This window comes from Petaurus breviceps, unplaced genomic scaffold, assembly GCF_028583685.1.
Source record: "Petaurus breviceps papuanus isolate PSGF00001 unplaced genomic scaffold, PetGlider_PUasm1.0 90977, whole genome shotgun sequence".
Lineage (NCBI taxonomy): Eukaryota > Metazoa > Chordata > Mammalia > Diprotodontia > Petauridae > Petaurus > Petaurus breviceps.
Window position 1 is genome coordinate 40,225,067 of NW_027187391.1, and position 15,043 is coordinate 40,240,109.

Here is a 15,043-nt window from a genome sequence, read left to right on the forward strand (position 1 = left end):
TTCTTCTCCTGCTAATTTTATAGATGAGGAAACTGAGGCAAACAGTGTTAAGTGACTTGCTTAGGGTCACACAGCTAATAAGTGTCTGGAGTCAAATTTGAACTGAGATTTTCCTGACTCCAAGCCCAGTACTCTATACTTTAAACCACCTTTTTTGTTCAGTCATTCCAGTACTGTTCAACTCTTTGTAATTCTGTTTGAGGTTGTTGTGGCAAAGATGCTAGCTAGTGGTTTGCCATTTCCTTCTCCAGCTCATTTTACAGATGAAGAAACTGAGGCAAACAGAGTTAAATGATTTGCCCAGGGTTACATAGCTAGTAAATTTCTGGGATCAGATTTGAACTCAGGTCTTCCAGACTCCACGTCCAGTGCTCTATTCACTGAGCAACCTAGCTGTCTCCAAAAAAAAAAAAAATCAGCCCCCAAATAATGTTTTCAGTAGGTGCTTAATAAATGTGTATGGAATTGAAAAATAATTAAATTTAAATAGTGAAATGGATATAAAATGTCCTCAATCTTAAACATCATGTTTTAGGGTCAGTTATAGTTTTCCATATTGCTATGTCCTTAGTCTTAATTATCTTCTAAATCTACTGATTGTAGACTGGGTTATTTCCCTGTTTATACTAAGTATCACTTGACATGATGTCAAACCTAGTAGGCTGCCAAGAATGAATTTCTACTTATGGGAATGGACACAAGTCCCTTTCAAGTTATGTTTTCATGTTGAGACTCCCTCGTGCACACAGAAATTATCAGTGTGTCTCTGCTTGGAAAGAGAATCATTCTGTTGGTTTTCTCTTCATTCTGGCCAAAGACTCAGAGGAACCCTCAATCTGAGCCTTTTTGACCATTAAATAATGTCCATTTTTCTATTCTTTTTTTATGTGCCAGAACAAAGAAAAAAAATCCTGAGGTGGCTCTTATTGTAGCAAAATCAGACTGCTGTCTGCCCAGAAAACATACCTGTGCTCGCTGGTCCCGGTATTTTTGCACAGACTGCTTTCTATACCTGAAATGTTCTCTTTCCCTTCACTTTGCCTGTGAGCCTACTCATCCTGTAAAGCCCCACTCAAATTCTATGAAGACTTCCCCCATCTTCTTATTGTTGTGACCCCCCACACACATGTAAAATTTGGGGACCTTTTGGCAGCCTTTATTATTTTACACTGTAGCTATTCGTGCCACATAGCTTATTTCTCTATTAGACTATAATAAGCTCCATGAGGACAAGAAGGCCTCGTGATATAACGCAGAGGCATCAGACTGCCTGGAAAACTCCCAAGTGAGATCTGAACTCGATCAAAATGTAATTCGGAAATGTTTGACAAAATAAATAAAAATACAATATAATATAGATAATGTTAATTTGTGGTATTCGTAGGGATTCATTTCTTTAATTGTATAATGGAAAAATAATCTAGATTCAAATGTAATGGATCTCTATGAAGACTTGCCCTATCCCCTTTCAGTTAGGACCTCCTCCCTTCCCAACTTTAGATGAGATTTATCTGAGGTTCTGAGGTTGGGGATTTGTCTTTGTTCCTCACACAAGGTGTACCTTCTCTCATCTCTGTGCCATTGTGTGGTTCAGTCTGCATTCCTGGAATATGCCCCCTCCCTCACTTTTCCTAAAAGAATTCCTCTCTGCCTTCAAGACATGGTTTAAGGTGTAATCCTTTTATTAATGGGATTTGTTCTATGAAGTTTGAATTCAGTCAGAGGGTCATACTTGAGGACCTAGAGTGCCACAAGTGACCTCAAGGCTACAGGTTCCCCACCCCTAGACTTTAAGCAATGATTCTTCTATGAAACCTCTCCAGATCCAGTCCGTGGGTAATGCTTTCCCTTCCAAACTACCTTGTGTTCACCTACCATCTTATTGGGCATTTATTCCATATGTGTTTCTATATTTACATGCTATCTTCCCTCATCAAATGTAAGCTCATTGAGTGTAGGAATTGGTTCATTGATTGCATTTTGCATCTCCAGTACCCAACAGAGTGTCTGGCACATAGTAAGCATTTGATAAATGCTTATCAATTGATTAGAGGAGATGGAAAGTTTAGATGATGTTGATTGCTTGTACTTCGGTTTTACTTTAATGTTCACAGATTACTTTATATATACCTCTCATTTGAGTGTCACAACAGCCCTGGAAGTTTGGGGCTACTCTCATTATTGCCATTTTTTCAGATTAGGAAAACAAAGCTCAAAAGAGTTTTAAATGAATTTCCTAGCATCACACAGTATACTTTGCACATAATAGGTGCTCAGCAAAGTTTTATTAGATTGAATCTATGGTGACATAAGACCTCTATGTGGTGGAAACTTGCTATATTTTACTATGTAGTCAGTTCCACACAGTAGTGATAAATGGAAAGTTTGATCATATTGAGTTGTTTCTGGTAATGGTGATGGTTTTTTCACTGATCCATCCACTTTCTCACCTGCCTTCCTTTGTGACTAAGAATACAAATTATAAGATATAGCAAATTGAGATTAGAGATTTTATTCTAACCTGTGCCAGTGCCCATGATTTAGAGTTTTCTGACAGTTAAAAAAAAAAAGGTCAGACAGGCTTCATTAGAGGTATTGTAGTGGACATACTTTTGGGTACTCCTAGGTAGCTACTGAAATTATCTTCCAACTTGGAAATTCTGTGACTCCTGGTCACTTCTCACCTCCAAATCTTAGAATCTCTGCCTCCCTTCCAGGCTTAGTTCAATTTCTTCCTCTTATAGGAGGATTCAGTTGAAGTCTTCACAGAGGTCCATTACATTTCAATCTAGATTATTTTCCCATTATACCATTAAGGAAATGGATCTCTATGAATATCACAAATTAACATAATCTATGTTATATTGTATTTTTATTTATCATTAGTTCTTTCCCTCGCCCCCTAAAATAGTTTGTTTTTATTTATCTGTCTGCTTATATGTATCAAGCATAGGAGAATAAATATAAACTCACTGAGGGTAGTGATTATTTTATTGTTGTCTTTATATCTCCAGCACCATGCACATAGTAAGCATTTACCAAATGCATATAGAATTGAATCAAGTGTTTATCAAATGCCCAATGACATTGTGGGAAATATACAAATAGAAAACATGGTCCCTACTTTTAAGTAACTTATATTCTGAATGGGACGCTGAGATTATCTCTTTGTATTCCAAAGACAACGCAAACATACCTAAGATTAATAAGGCAATAAGTGAGCCAAGATCTTGGAGAAGGACTTATTGTTCTTCGTGTTCATCTTGTATTTTTGTTTTTTGTTTTTCCTATATGGTCAACTACTAGAGGCATGCAAAAAGAAAATGCAATTAAACCTTTGTCAACTCAATTTCCAGCTTTATTCCTTTATCGTACAAATTTTTCAGGTCCATAAATTTTCATTTCCTTGTGCACCATGATTACAGCCTAATGATCATTAATCAATTAGCATATGGGTCTGAAATATCAGTAAAAGACATTCCTAATAGAAATTGTATAGGTTTGATAAGATTGCTGGGGAAGGAGATTGTTATAGATTCTTCGGGTAAGGCAATATGAGTCAGATTATTGCAGCTTAATGATGCCTTTCTCACTCTCTATGTGGTATTGTTTTTCAGGACCAGTCCTACAGCTGTGGTAGAAGAAATGTGGTGTATATAAAATTTGTGATAGCTGGGAGAAATTCTGGTAAGTGTTGCTGCATTTATTCCTAATAGCTTTTGTTAGATGATGGGGGCCCATAAAAGATGGTTGCTTCCTTGTTCCTTGTCTCTTTAAAATCTGTGTTAAGCTGAGAGAAGGCAGAATTTTATGATGATGAAATGTAGCTCTGCTTCTGTGTTTCCTGTTAGTGGCTGCAGTTTTTGTTGCCGTTGCTGTTTCTAAGGAATATGGTGTTTCCTAGGTATAATGAGGATAGCCTTCAGGGCCAAAGGCAAAGGATATGGTTGACAGCTTAATTTACTTAGTTTCTTGTGTTTTCTCTGCTATTACTGTACAATCAAGGTAATGAGCCTCTTTGCTGAGAGAATAAGAAAGAGAGACAGAGATAAAAGGGGGTAGAATACAGAGCAGAGTAGTCTTGAGATTCTGTGGGTCTGAATTTTATTCCAAATTCATCTGTTTAAGCAGAGGAAGAAGAAAGCTAATTGCATTTGGGGCATGGAGAATTAGAGGGAAACAGAATGGCTGATAGCCATTTAACAGACCAGTATTAAAAGACCACTGAGATAAAGTACCTTCCGTTGAACAAAAATCAATGATCATTTATTGAGGTCCCTACTCTGTGACAGGTAGGGAATACAAGCACAAAAGTGAGACGGTGCCTGCCCCGGAAGAGCTTACAGCATGGTATATTAGAAAGAGTTCTGGCTCTATAGAGTCTGGAGACCTGGGTTTAAATCCTCATTCTCATGCTCACTCCCTGAGCAATCCCTTATCCTCCCCAGGTACTCTTAGCCTCAGTTTCTTCATCTGTAAAATGAGGAGGTTGGACTCAGTAGCCCTCTAAGAGGTTCCTTTCAGCTCTATATTTATGATCTCTAGACAGAGACTACCTCTAAAACCTAAAAAAAAAAAAAAATTTATGTTTTCTCATCTGTAAAATGAGGGGGTAGACAAGATGATCTTTGCAGGGAGGTCCCTTCTGGCTCTAAATTTATGGCCAGGGCAGCTGGGTGGCACAGTGAATAAAGCACCGGCCCTAGAGTCACGAGGACCTGAGTTCAAATCTGGCCTCAGACACTTGACACTTACATCATGTGACCTTGGGCAAGTCACTTAACCCCAATTGCCCTACCTTCCCCCCTCCAAAAAGCAAAAAAAAAAGAAAGAAAGAAATATAGGCCTACCCATACTTTGGGCAGTTAGGTGGCACAGTGAATAGAGTGCCAGCCCTGGAGTCAGGAGGACCTAAGTTCAAATTCGACCTCAGATATTTAACACTTAATTAGCTGTGTGACCTTGGGCAAGTCACTTAACACCATTTGCCCTACCTTCCCCCTTCCAAAGGGAGGGAAGAAGGAAGGAAGGAAGGAAGGAGAAAGAAGAAAGGAAGAAAGAAAGAAAGGAAGGAAGGAAGAAAGAAAGAAGGAAAGAAAGAAAGAAAGAAAGAGAGAGAGAGAGAGAGAGAGAGAGAGAGAGAGAGAAAGAAAGAAAGAAAGAAAGAAAGAAAGAAAGAAAGAAAGAAAGAAAGAAAGAAAGAAAGAAAGAAAGAAAGAGAAAGAAAGCAACTTATGGCCGTATGACCTGTGCATAACATCATAGAAGACAGGTTGAGGCTCCATCCAACAAGTTGGACAAGCTTTAGAAGCCAAGCCCCCATAGGAGCATGAGCTTTGTGGGAGGATAGTCAAAAGAGGATTGGTTCTATCCAGGGTGACTTATCATTAGGTCCCTAGTACAATTAAGATCGTGGAATCATAGATTTAGAGCTGGAAGACTTTTTAAGCCATCAAATCCACTGCCACCCCCCACTTTACATATCAGGACACTGAGGTACAAAAAGCACCTAGCTTCTAAATGTCTGAGGTGACATTTAAACCCACCTCTTCCTGAACCTCAGGTCCAGCATTCTGTCTATAATCCATACTGCGTGGTCCAAACATGATAATGATTTTCATTTCTTACGATGCTCTGCAGCTAGCCAGTGTGGGTCTTACACTGCTGATCTTATTTGCCAAGGAACTGATCTGGCTCTTGTGGGTTGTATCTCAGAGTAGGTACATACAAACTCACTGCTTCTTCCTACCATTTACTCTGCCACTGAATCACCTTGTTTTGGGTTTTGTTTAAATTTGTAAATTGATAGAATTTCATTTAGAAACAAATAAGATAAATGTGTTTTAAAGGGAGGAGGGGAGAAAGTAGATTGAACTTTCAGCTTCATACTACCTGACAGAGATTTCCTGTGTGGGAAAAACTGTAGAAAGAAAAAAGAGAGAGAGAAATGCAGGAAATGAGTAGGGTAGGTTTACATAACCAAGGCATTATTTTCTTGGGGGTGATACTTTCAATTTCAGCTTTTTTTCACATATGTGGTACCTTCTCTGAAAGCTAGATAATTTGCTGAAATTTCTTAGGCATGCACTACAGGGGAGTTTGAAAGCCACTTAGTCCCAGAACTTTGATCTGTATGTAGGGAATCGTAGGAGAGATACAATGGTGTGTTAAAGGTTCAGACTGTGTGCTTGGAGTTAATAGCTTTATTTCAAAGCCTGGTGCCCTCATTTCATTGAATTCTGTCTTCTTTTTACATATAAACTTTTTATTGATATCTTTTGTTTTTATATAACCTACGTTTCCCAATACATCCCTCCTTCTCAGAGCCATTCCTTATAATAAAGAATTTTTTAAAAGAAGAAAAATAAGTTGGCAAAACCAACCAGAATATCAAAGAAGTATTACATTAAATTCAATGTTCCACATCCATAGTCCCCCACCTCAGCAAAGAAGCAGGGGGAGGTGCCTTCTGATGTGTCTTCTGTGAAGCCTTCCATGGAGTTTATATGCATTCAGTTTCGATTGTCATTTCATAGAATCTTAGAAAAGGAAGAGACTTCAGAAGACATCTATTTCAACCTCTACCCAGTATGGAAATCCCCTCTACATCATCCCTGAGAGATGGTTATTCTCCATCTGGTTGAATACTTGTAGTTACAGGGTGCTTCCTACTCTATAAAGTAATCCCACTCCATTTGTTGGACAATTCTATTTTGAAAGCTCTATAAGGCTTGTGTGAACTTGTCTAGTCCAGGACTTCTTAAACCTTTTCCATTTTCAACCCCTTTTTGAATTTTGACAGTATTCATTGACCTTTTGTGGTGTGATGGCACATACAGCGCAAAGTGCTCGTGTTGTGTGTTCAGAACCAAGGCTATAGTGAAGTTGCATGATGCAACACAAGCACTGCCAGAAACACCTAGGATTCATCACACATTTGATTTTTAATTAATTTTTGGTCATTGCATGTTCAGAAACCTTTCTCTGTTGCCAAATTTTTTGGAACCCAAAGTTTAAGAAGCGTGGGTCTAGAGCAGTAATTCTGAAAGTGTGGTCTGTGGACTCCAAGGGTCCCCAAGATCCTTTTAGGGGAAAAGGACCCAACCAAACTATTTCCATAATAATACTAAGATATTATTTCCCCTTTTTATCCCTTTTTATTTCTTTCATGCATGTACAGTGGGAGTTTCCCAAAGGCCATAATCTGTGAATTAAAAATTTATCTGTAAACAGGAAGACTGAGTTTATATATCATATGCAGAATTGCACTTTTGCACTTTACAAATGGATAAATCTACAGAAATGCCCAGACTGATATTTTCATTATGATGTATTCATCTATTATCAGTACCAACCAATCATCAAAGACCTTTTATGTCTATGCCTTGGCAACTAATCTGAATGGTGCTGAAACATTAGAAGTGTTGAATAACTTATTGAACTTCATGGTTCAACTGGAACAATTGTGTTGACATTTGCACTATTGGTGAAAAAGCAATGGTGGGGGAAACTGCTGGTGCCTTAGCAGGAATCAAGGCAGTGGCAACAACAAACTGTACTAGTTGTTATTGTATTCTCCATTATCACAAACTTGCAGTGAAAGAAAGGAAAAAAAACAGTTCCCTTGATGCCAAGGACATCAGTAATGCCCTTGATAAAGCAACAAAAGTTAATTTATTAAATCTTCACCCTTGAGTTGTACTTTTTTTTTTTAAAGCAATCGGGGTTAAGTAACTTGCTCAAGGTTACAAGGCCAGTTATTTCTGGGTGTGGTGCTGAGTATCTGAGCCCGGATTTGATCCAGGTCATCCCGACACTGGGGCTGGTGCTCTTACTCGCTGAGCCACCTGGCTGCCCCTTGTACTTCTTTTTTAATATTTTGTGTGATAAGATGAGAAGTATGCATTAAACACTTCTGCTTACTTAAGTGCCATGATTGTCTAAAGGAAAAATCACTCATGCAATTGAGTCGTAACCTGAACTAGCCATTTTTTTTTTTATTGGAACATTTTTACTTGAAGAAACAACAGATAAACTATGATTATTCAGACTTGAGTATTTGGCAGACATTCTTTTTTAAAATGAATGAAGTGAGCCTATCACTTCAAGGTAAAGGACTGACAGATTTGTTGCCATGAAAAATTTTTAGCTTTCATGCAAAAATTAGAATTTTGGAAAGCTTTTATCTTCCACTGTGAGCTTGACAACTTCCCATGACTTAAAGACTTTTCTGATGAGATCAGTGATGATATTAATGAATTTTTTTGATGACATTTGGAAGATCTTCATAAGTCAGCAAACCAATATTTTCCAGATGACCGCTGCATTATCTTATAAAATCATGCATGAGCAAAAGATCCCCAATGGATTTTTATTGTAACAGAGTATAAAAGTTCATTGATATGGTTTCAGATTCCACATTGTAACTAACTTTTAAGAAACGAATTGAATTTTGGTATAACATCAAAGAAGACTATCCACAGTTATACGAGAAGTCTCTTCAAATGCTCTTCCTTTTGTCCATCTTTATGTCTGCATGGCGCTTGATTTCCTTAATATATTTCAGCCAACACAACATATCACAACAGCTTCAATGCAGAATCAGAAATTAGTTCCGTTTTCGCCACGTTAAGTTTAAGATGACTATGGTACATCTGTTCTTTATATTAAGCCAAAATCTACTTCCTTGTAGAAGTCTTTAATCTGAAACAACATCAGCATAATTTTTCCACATAATATCAAACCAATTTTTTTAGAGCTGGAAGGTCCAGCTTTCTTAGTTTATAAATAAGGAAATCAAACCAAGAGCAATTAAATCAGTTGTCCAAGGTTATATAGTTAGCAGTAGAGCCTAGAATAGAACCCAGATCTCTAAACACTCAGTCCATAGAAGCTATCTTCAAACACTTAAAATCTGTCATTTCCTTCCAGTCTCCTCATCTCTGGGTTAAATATTCCCAACCCTTTCAGCTGTTCCTCATACGCCCTTTTATTTCCAGCCCCTGAATTACCATGATCTCTCTTTTCATGGAAATTTTCTATATTGTTAGTATTCTCCTAAAATGCAGTGCCCTTAAGTCAACTCTGAAATCCAGAGATGGCCTGACCAGAGCAGAATGCTGTGAGATTCTTACTTTCCCTGAGAGGCTGCCTAGAATAGTAAGTAGAGAGCTGGCCTCAGAGTCAGGAAGACAAGGGTTCAAGCATATTGGGTGAGCTGTAGACAAGCCACAGAACTCATTGTCCCAGGCATTTTTGATCCGCATTGCTAGAGATAGTATTCCTCACTAGGAAACTAGGAGTTCCCTACTACAATGAAATGAAAGTCTGATCGCACAAAAATTACATTCTGTAATCTGGCTACTGTCTTATTCAGTGGTTTTAATATATACATACTATTCTCTTCTTTCTTTTCCTCCTCTTTCTCCTTTTTCTTCCTCTTCTCTTTTTGCTTTTTCTCTTTTTTCTCTTCCTTTTTCTTTCTTGTCCTCTTTTTCCTTATTTTCTTCTCCTGTCTACTGCTCTTTCTCTTTTCTACTTTTTCTCTTCTTTCCTTTCTCCTTTTTCTCTTCCTCTTTCTCTTTCTTGACCTCTTTCTCCCTCTTCTCCTTTCTACTGTGCTTTCTCTTTTCTCTTTTTTTCTTTCTCTTCTTTCTCCTTTTTCTTCTCTTTCTCCTCCCCTTCCTCCTTCTCTCTCTCTTCCTTGTCCTCTTTCTCCTTCTTTTCCTTCTCCTTTCTATTCTTTCTCCTCTTTTCTCTTCCTTTTCCTCCTCTTCTCTTTCTCCTTTTCCTCCTCCCCATCCTCTTGTCTTCTTTCTCCTTCTTTTCTTTCTCTTTTCTAATACTTTTTCCTTTCTACCCCTGTTCTTTTTTCTTCCTTTCTTCTTTTCTCTTTCTCATTTTTCTTTTCTTTCTCCTCCTCCTCCTTCTTGTCCTTCTTCTCCACTTGGATATAAGGAAGGATTTCTTAAGAACAGCTCCATTAAAGGTGTGGAGATATTAGCAATCCCAGAGCCATCAGTGCTAACTTTTATACCACTCTTTAGCACCTCCTTTCTATAACATCACCACAAAGATCCTAAGACTCATGTTCAAATTCAGATAATTTATTGAGTCATAGGAAGTTTGCAGCTCTTAAGCCTCGTGATTTCATAGAAAATCCTAGGGTTTTTTACATGGTTTTAATGAAGTGTAGGTATTTTTAGAGGGTGCATAATTAAAGTAGTTGTAATATATTTTGGAAATTCAAAAATATTATCACTTTAATGATATATGTTATATATGTTAATATAAAATTATGTTAATTATAATTAGAAAATATATAATTAGATTAATCTATGTTAATATGTAATTAGAAAATAGTTTGGTTTTTGGAGACCCTTCTGAATGAAAGAGAATATTTGATTCATCCCCTTGCCTCCTAACCTGAGATGTGTAGCATAGGATCTATAGCTGAAAGGGCACCTTAGTGATTATCTAGTTTGACCCCTTTATTTTTACAGATAAGGATACTGAGACCTATAGAGGTAAAGTGGCTTACCCAGGTTTACACATCTAATAACTGTCAATGGCAAGATTGGAACTTAGGTAGTGAGACTCCAAGTCCAGACCTAAACCAGCTAAGTCCTCTGGGGCGACTAAATACTTAGCTGTCAACTGAGACTGAAAAGTGAGGTCTCACAGAGCCCACGTGTTCCCATTATTAACCCAAGTGTTGTTAGACTCACACTTTAAAAATTCAACTGCTGGTTTCTTTAAATATGTTTGTCATTAGATAACTTCCTAAACTGAATGGTATTTCGGTTAAGGCTAGCCCTTACATGCATCAAGCCCAGTGTTTCTGGTATTATGACTATGTGCATAGGGAAGAGGGAGATCTCATTTCAGATGAAGTATGAGCTAGGTATTTTGGTACTTGAAGATGTTTATTTTCATCAGTTTGTAAGGGATATTGCAATCTGGCTTGAAAAAGAGGCAGCAGTCAGGCCTTTGTAGTCTAACGTGGCTGTGTTTGCTGAAGTTGAACCTTTGAAGACAGTACATGTTAGGTTGTGATATAGGGCAATCTACCACCAAGAACAATTTACTTAATTATGGGCTTTATTTTGGGAAGGTAACTATTCCTTTTGTGAAGGATATTTTGGGATTTACAAACCCAGCATCTAGTCCAGTATTATCTCCCTAGTAAAGGATGTGGTGTATATATATCTGTGGACATAAATATCCTTCACCAAATACTCTGCTATGATATTACTTCAGCTCATCTACCCATCATTTTTCTTTTTCTGGTAATCGCTCTCTTTCTTCTGGCATGAATGTTATGGAAATACATTCAGGAAATCAGAAGAAGAGAAAGGAGTAAGGGGAGAGATTTCATTTCAGATGACCAAGGCAGGAGATAGCTATACCTTAGATTAAATCGGTCTGCTCATCTTAAGAAGAATGAAGACCAGAGAAGGTATACACCCTGAATAAGATCAGGGTCTTCTGGCAAACATTTTCAGTATGCTATGTTTATAGAAAAATGGGCATCCAATAAGAGCCTGCATTTCCTAAGCTCCGGGAAAAGTCAGTCCAAAAGAGGTTAGAGTGCTGAGCGTACAGTCAGGAAAGCCTGAGTCCAAAGCCTACGTCAGACCCTTAAAAATTATGCGGCTATAGGCAAGTCACTTAAGTCACTCTCAGCATCATTCTCCATCTGTAAAATGAGGAGATTGGATTCAGTGGCCCTCTGAGATTCCTTTTAGCTCTAAATTTATGCTCCTTGGCTTAGACAAGGCCTTCTTCAAGGACCAGTGGGGGAAAAAACTGATAAGCAAGTTTCTAAGAAAGTAACTTTTTGAAAATAAAGACCTATTTAATTTAATAATAGTATTATTTCAATACTGTTTTGTAGGTCTTCCAAGTCCTTTCAACACAACAGCCCTGGGAGGTAGGCAGGACTGATATTACCAAATGCATTTTATGAGAAGGAGAGGTGTGGATAGAATACAGAGCCTGGAATCAGGAATGTCTAAGTTTGTTTAACAATTAGCTTTCCAAGATTAAAAAAAAAAAAGCATTCATGGTATACCTTTAAACTTAATGTGCAGTATTGACATTTTCTTCATCACTTTCTTTAGTCTAAGTAATCAACAAAACAATAATTTTTCATAGCCTAATTTGCAGCCTTTATCAATTTCCAAGGTGTAAATTTCAAAATTTAACAATCAGTTTAGCTATCTCCATTGCTTGCTTAGCACAATGCATGATACACAGTAGGTGTTATTAATAATAAATGTTTATCGATTAACACACTCTGACACTAACTGTAACCATAGGCAAGTCATTTGACTTTGCTGAGTTTGACAGTTCTCCAAGGTCTCTTCCAACATATAATCTATGATTTCTATGTAAAGTTTTTGTTTGGTTTTTTGGTGGCAGTGGGGGATAAGTGACTTGCCCAAGGTCACCCAGCTAAGTTAATGTCTGAGGTTGAATTTGAATTCAGTTATTCCTGATTCCATGGCTGGCACTTTATCTATTATACCAATAGCTTCCCTTCCCCCCCCCCCCCCCCCCCCCCCCCCCCACCTCATGTGATTTCACTGATTTCAATCTGCAGTAGTGGAGAAAAGTCCCACGTGGGGGTCACTCACACTGTTAAAATCACAGGTCTTGATATATTAACTTATATGGAAAAGAAACACTGAAGATGAGAGAGGTTAGGGACAAGGTTAAGCATGACTAGTACTAGAATTCCTCTCATAATTCAGTTCCCTTTTCAGTGCTATTTCAATTAGATCTGCCTTTTTAAAACAAGAATGTGTTTTGCCCAGAAGGTAGGGAGGGTTCAAGTATGGGCATCATTTGCTGTTCCTTTTGGATTGTGAATTTTGATCCTGAAGGCACCTGATCCCTCTCAGTCACTTTTTAATCAATCCCACATGGAGATAAGGTATATTTTTCATTATCAGATAGATTTGTCTGGATCCTTAACTCAGACTTTTTGATGGTACACTAAGGGCATCTTCTTTTATTGCAGATAAAAATCTTTTCTTTGGTCATCTGCAGTAACAGTCTAAAACTAAACAACTGCCTATTATTGCCTATGGCATAATTTTCATCTGTAACAACTTTCATGGGCACAAATGATATACATATTAAGGGAGAGTAACCTTTTGGATTGGAGCCTGATACATTCATTGCCATGTGGGTGAACTAAATTTTCTGGGAGGGCCATTGTGCTTTTTTTTTTTCTTCTGAGAATGTGTGTGTGTGTGTGTGTGTAATCAAATACATACTAGTGCCTGACATTTATATGACAATTTTAACATTTATAAAATACTTTGCATGCATTATCTCATTTGAGCTTGGGGTCTATTTTACAGAAGTAGAAACTAGGACTCCAAGGAGTAAAGTGACTAACTCATGGTCACATAGCTAAATTATCTTTGGTAGGATTTGAACTCTGATCTTCCTGATTCCTAACTCTAGCAGTCTTACCCACTGTACAAGGCAGCCTTCATTAAATTAAAACTAACTTAATAAAATGTATGTAAAAAAAACAAAGGCTTTTGGAGTGCATTGCTGCATTTTTTGTGAAATAGAAATCAAACCACTTTTCTGAGTAGATCCTTTTTTAAGGTGGGGAGGGGTAGTGGGGGTGGGGGTGGGAAGGGAGATTTAGAGATTGAGTTTTCCTATGTCGCCCAGGCTGGAGTACAGAAGTTTACTCATAGGCCAAGACCTACTCTAATCACTATAAGAATTTTGACCTGTGCCATTTCTGACCTTAGGCAAGTTTGCCCTTCATTAGACTATTTAGTGTCTACTTGGGTTCCAGGGGCTCACCACATTAATGCCAAATTTACTTCAGAAAGTTCAGACACCAGATGGGCTTAGCCCATTGTAGCTCAGAACTCCTTAGCTCAAGAAATTCACCAGCCTCAACCATCCCAGTACCTGGCATTACAGTTATGGTCATGCCCAGCTATTGAATGAATTTTGCTATACTTAGCCATGCCAAATACATTGTTGAATGTTAAGTAAATAATGATAATGCCCATCTTGGACAAATTTAGATTTGTGATGAATAAATAGAACAGAATTGCGATGAATAAGTTTGCAGACGTGTTTTAATAGCCTAAGACAAGGAGTAGAAATAAAATTTAAGTTCTAGCATATAATTTTCCATTATTTTAGCTTGTCACTCTTCATATAGATCTCATAATGAACAAAATAAGAAACATATAGAAAATGACTATTCTAAGTTTGGACAGCAGATTAGACAATGGACAAAAAGTAACCAGCACAGGCCCAAGACTTGTCTAAGCCTATAGCTTAGACTATTAAGAAATTTGCAGGCTGTCTTTTAGTCCCATTGAATCTAAGAAATTTGCCAATTCAAGGACAGCTCAGTTGCATAAAATTGCCATTGCCTCATTTGCCCCTTGATACTTGAGCCTGTCTTTAATAATTATAACTAGTTACATAAATTTCTCACTTTAAAATGGTTTTAAATTTTCTTCTCAGTCTTCCAGTTTTGAAATGTTAGTGATATCCTCTTAGCAAGTTAGCCATATGTCCATGTTCCAACCAGTACGTGCAGTTTTATTTAAATTTCTGAGAATCCATTCATTCATTCAGCAAATCTCTACTGAATAGGAGATTGTGTCTTCACTACAAGTGTATCCCAATTTTAAGGAGGCCTGATCCATTAATCCAAATGTACAAAATAGATAAATTTGGCCAGAGCAGGAGATTATTTGAATTACCAAAAGATTCCTTATTTTGCAAAAACATTCACTACAAGGTTTCTTTCAGATAAGAACAAGAAAGGGATAAGTCTGTGGACTAGGAAGGATGGTGTTAACATATGAAAGAGAGAGCACCAAATTATTCAATTCCTATTTTCCTTCTGTTTTCTCTGTGAATGGAAAATGATTGAAACCCCAAATTAGTGAAGAGTTAGTTGAGAGAGCATTTGACTGCTCTTTAAAAAAAAAAAAAAAGAAAAAACCCACCATTCCCAATCCTTCAAATGTCTTTGCTGAATTATTTA

The 15,043-nt window shown here is 37.5% G+C and overlaps 1 protein-coding gene across 3 annotated transcripts in view; it reads left to right on the top strand.

Moving 5' to 3' along the window:
• FYN (FYN proto-oncogene, Src family tyrosine kinase) overlaps positions 1-15,043 on the top strand; it is a 308,067-nt gene that overhangs the window by 120,965 nt on the left and 172,059 nt on the right. For all 3 annotated transcript variants that reach the window (XM_069077031.1, XM_069077030.1, XM_069077033.1), the window contains one exon: positions 3,618-3,687. The gene's annotated coding sequence lies outside the window, so the exon portion shown is untranslated. The remainder of the gene's footprint in view (positions 1-3,617; positions 3,688-15,043) is intronic.